The sequence below is a fragment of the Periplaneta americana genome, chromosome 7 (assembly GCF_040183065.1).
Source record: "Periplaneta americana isolate PAMFEO1 chromosome 7, P.americana_PAMFEO1_priV1, whole genome shotgun sequence".
Taxonomy (NCBI): Eukaryota; Metazoa; Arthropoda; class Insecta; order Blattodea; family Blattidae; genus Periplaneta; species Periplaneta americana.
The window spans coordinates 136,598,452-136,603,989 of NC_091123.1; positions in this window are offsets into that span (position 1 = coordinate 136,598,452).

Consider the following 5,538-nt stretch of genomic DNA (forward strand, 5'->3'; position numbering starts at 1 on the left):
ACTTATAAAAGTAACATATAATAGGCTAACCTTGATGACGTCACACTGCAAAGATCACATACGTCAAGATACTCTGTCTCTGAATTTTATGTCAGAGCACATTTATATTCAGAGCTTGTTTTCTGAGCTTGGAATCTTGTCAAATTCGTGATCTTTCTGTCATTACTCATTAAAAATGATGGTCGTGAAGGCAGACATAATCCTCTTACGTTTTACCCATTACGCAACAATTCAGTCCTAGAAGCTGCAAATTTTAAGCGTTATAAATAGAATCGTAAGTGAGTTCGGCTAAGGGTAGTCTGCGTATATTTTTGGACATCAGAAAAGCCTCTAATACAGTTAACCATGATATGTTATTAGTAAACTTAAACATGTTAGGTATTACTGGTCATATATATATATATATATATATATATATATATATATATATATATATATATATATAGTAGATTTATTTCATCTGGTAGAGTTAAAGTCATGAACCTTCTCTTCCACTCAACCACTATTAGAACACTCAAATATAAAAAAATAAATACAGGAACAATATACAATTGATAATAATAATAATAATAATAATAATAATAATAATAATAATAATAATAATAATAATAATAATAATAATAACAATAAAATGAAAACCAGTTGCATGTAATTCTAAGAATCAAACAATTATAGTAATGTGAAAATAAGTAATGTTAAAATAATAAAGAAAATTTATATATTAATGTGTCACCTACAAACATTTTATATGTGCTATTTATTTATATTGATCTATAATGTGTTACCTATCTACTTCTTTAAAGACAAAATTAAACGTTCTATAATTTATTTTATGCTCGACCATGCCGAAATGTAGTAATTATACACCTGGTAGCATTCCTTTAATGCATGTCATTAAAGTACATCTTTTCATTAAAGTTCAGGTTTTCGATTATTCTCGGATATGCAATCGAAAGACGAGGGAAACGTCACGGAGGCTGGAAATCCAATACTGTCCCAGAAGGTTATGTTCTGTTACTATAATAATTATCGTTAATTGTAAATAATATTCAAATAAATTCAATTTGTCATCTCGTTTTTCAATTCTAAACCATTTTTCAGGTTATACATTCTCTGCATTACATCAAGGTCAATGACATTATTGTTCCTCGGAAAAAAATCAATACTTTCGCGTCTACGCACATCTCACAATTCAAGAGCTATGAACAAGGTCACTTCCGATCTTCTGTCAGATACAAATAAAATGTATACTTCTGAATAATTTCAAGTTAGAAATATGGTCGAGCATAAAAAGTCGTATGAAACTTGCCTATAATGGTAATTAAGACGCTCGTATGAAAATTATGAAACTCGCTTGCGCTCGTTTCACAAACAAACATACTTGCGTCTTAATTACTATCATTATAGGCTCGTTTCATAATGTACTATTATTACAACATTTTCACAATCGCCGTCGAATAATAACAAATGAATAACATATATCGACAAATACGAATAACAACAAATGAATAACACCTATCGACAAATAACAAACGGCGATCACATATGAAAATGTTAGCGTCCAAAAACAAACTATTTATTTAAATTAAAAATGATTAATAATCATTTATTTTTCATTAAGAGCGGCCAAAAAATAGTATGCAATACGTGTGTTAAGTGTGTAACAGAATCTCGGAAATAGAGAAAACTCAATTTCGTCTCGTCTTCTTTAACTTTTCCTCAATTCTGTTATAATGGACTTACCACGCTTGCATCGCAATATACTATAATAGTATATTACAATAATTGTAATACACAACACAGTCCTACTCTTGAAATCATTCTTTTGTGTGTGTACTCTGTACTGTTGTTGCTGACCTTGAATCAGGACAGCATCACGCGCCACTACTCTCCAAGTCATTTGGTTCATTGCACAAACTCCGTACTCTCATAACTTCAAAGAGTAGTGGCTAAGATTTCGGTCTCCAGTAATTAGGTATAGTATACTGAACCACATTATATAAATAAACCTCTTCTACGTAAATATATCCAGCATAACAAAGCTATGTACCTGTCGACAGGTGATCGCACCTATACGTAAGCTACACAGCATAATTAAGCTATGCATCAGTTATCCAACTTCCAAAACGCTGTGTCAATTTCAGAATGACGCATGGTACAATAATTATAGTAATTTTAGACAGACTGTACCTGAACACACGTAACAAAATTATATTATTTCCTAGCTTTGTAAATTAGTTTAATACTGGAAACAAAAATTGAATACAACCTTTTCAAGATACAACAAAATATAGCTACAACACTTATTTATTATTACACTATTTGTTAATATTTCTTATTATATGTCTTATTTGAAACGTAGAACGCGAGAATTTACAAGTCTTTATACATTAAAGAATATTCCTCTGTTCTCAGAAAGGTAATAGTCTGTATTCCAGTGGCGGCCGGTGAGGCATTCTGGTGGTGGTGCCAAAAATGAAAAAAGTTTGTACGCAAATTACCCTAGTGAAATTGATAATCGCAGCTCACGTTTACATTATGTTAAATAAAACATTAATTAAACCAGCTATTTTACCAGGTGTACAGTTAATAATGCATCTAGTAACAGTTACAATAACATTTCCGAAACTAATAACGAAATTTACAAATACAGATAATGCAAAACTTTCACAGTATTGTTAGTCAAATACAAATAACTTTTTTTAACTAGTAAAATTACTGGCAAAACACACGAGAGAAACATTGATATAGATAATAAACGAACACGTTTGCACTTTATTTAACAGGCCGATGAATCCAAGGCAGCGGCCTGAATAACACATGTTCATGTCCTGCACAGATCTCATGTATCGTTAACAGAAGCATCAATACTATAGCAACAGTGTAGCGATATTTAGTTGCCGCAAAATAAAACAAATATTACACAACATTAACAAACAGTTTTACATAATATGAAAAAATATTTATCTTTCTAAAAAGAACCATGACTATCTCTGCATTTAATATGTTAAATGGATAATACTTTACACATTCAAATCCAAGTTATGTGCTTTAGTTTTGAAATGGCAACATTACATTAACATTTGGCGCGGAACTTTAACTTGTGTTTTCGTGCAAGTCTGCGGTTGATGGTTCCTGCCTCCAACAACCCTGGCATCTAGCGAAAATTCTGCATTACTGTGCTCCAGCGGGCGGAATATAAACTACTGAGTCAAATCGAATTCGGCTCAGGTCTGCCATAAGAAACGTATATCAACTAGAATCAGTAGCCTTTTGTACAGTGTTATATGGACGTAAGCAGTGCCACACTGAAGTGGCTCCAACGTTCGGAGAAACGCTGCAAGAGTGCGTCCAGATCTGTGCGCGCGCTCGTTCAGATGAAATACGAATAAAATGTGTAGAAATAAACTATTACAACTGCTTTTTAGGATATTATTTTTTGTTTCTTTCATTGGCGGTGCCATGGCACACTGGCACTACCCCAAAAGCCGCCCCTACTGTATTCGCAAACAATCACAAATTCAAGGAAGTAATTTTTTACATGTCACGGAAAATGAAATAAACTTACTTCTGAGCTCTTTCTGTACATTAAGAGTTTTTACACTTCTTTCTTGTATTAAACTCTGCCTCAAGCACATACAGTATATAATATGGAAGCAAATATATTTGGAAATTCTGACTTAGGCAGCATTACGAACAGTTCGATTCCTGATTTCGCTGGAATCTGAGTGGCGTGCTGTTCTGTAGACTTATCAATTCAAGCTATAAGCTTTCAGGATCTTCTATTGGCTGCAAGCCAAAAGGATTTCAGAACAATCTTCATTCCTTGTCAATTGTCACTGTTTCTCCAAACTTACCAGTGAATTCTGCCGTAGGTCTTGAAGTAGGGTTTTATATCTGATAAGAAGATTTTCTTACTACTCTTCAAGATAGTTTATAGTCAAAGAAAATGAAGTTGTTATGTTTTACATAATACTGCCACATTTCAATAAATGCTCTTAGCTAGTCGAGCATATGTCGTGCAATTCTGTAACTCGCACGCACAACATGCTAATGATATTAGATATCAGTCTCATCTTGTTGATATCCCATTTTTACCTTTAGCTGTTCTAAAGCAGATCTAGACAGTATTTAGTTACTAAAACCTTCACTGTGTTTATTTGTAACATACAATATCATGCGTAAAAAGTGTAATAGAACATAATACAAGCTTTACCTCGCTTCTTAATAAAAAAAATCTTTTTCTTTCTGCTCATCACCAGGCTTCGAGACTTCGGACCCAATAGAGCAGTTCAGTGGGAAATCCGCATAACGGCGTACTGACTAAAGTGGTAAAGCGTACAGTGGGTGGGGGTACTGTAGAATGAATATCAACAAATACGCAAAGGAAAACGCTCTGGATTTGAAGGTTCTGACGAATAATTTGGTTTTCATACAAACTGTGTCTGAAACTATTACACGGTTAGAGAAGTCAGAGCAAGAGATGCCGGAAGCCCTCAAATTAATTTAGAAAATGATGCAGAGAATTAATGAGACACCAAGTACACCGGTTACTGAACATGTAAAACAGAAGTGGAAATAATTTTTATGTAAAAATAACGGATATGGAACATTGTGTAACATAAACAGCAAATTAGTGGACATAGAGTCACTCGAGAATAAAGGACTGTCTCTTAGAGACTGCAATGATGTTAGGTTTTTTTGTTTTGCTCCTATCACGTCATGCGACGTAGAGCTCAGCTTTCTACAGTACAAACTTTGGCAGATAACCGAAAAAGATTTACGTTTGAGACACTGAGAATGTATCTTGTAGTAGGCACTGTACATTGCAATTCGGCACTGTAACTGCACTTCCTAAAGACGACCAATAGGCTAAATTAAAAAATTAAAATTGCTACATGCTTATTTCCACCATTAAAACTGTGCATAATTAAACACAAATGCTTATAAAAGACAGGAGAATCAATGCTTTTCACATTCTTTTGACATTATCATTGTGTTATGTGTATATACTTTCAGAATGTACATATGTGTGTTTCCCCATACTACCGTACTCTACTCTAAATAGCAACGTTGTTACCTCAACACATCTCTAGCTATCTGCAGTGAATCAACAACCTATACTGTTTTCGCTGTAAGAAAAATCCTAATGTAAACACAAGCACGTGGCTGTCAAACCCGTGATTGGCTCACAGTCGAAACACTCACACGACGCAGGAGAATATAGTTCGTATTTGGAAACCATAATCTTGCATTGTTTGAAAATAAAAAATTGAATTCTAGTTGTTAAATACGATGAAACATATAACTTCACTCATATGTAAAACGCTATGTAAAAGAAAAGCTACTTTTATATTTTGTTATGTACTATGAACGCGGATGAATACCAACGTAATACTGAGGTAGTCTGTTCTTGTAACAAGCTGACGTCACTTGAGCTCGTAGTTGTTCAGTAAGCACGTGGTACTGAAGTATGGCTTCTGCATCCTCGGTGTGTGTGGTTATTAAACATAAGAGTGGAAACCCTCTCAAAAGCGG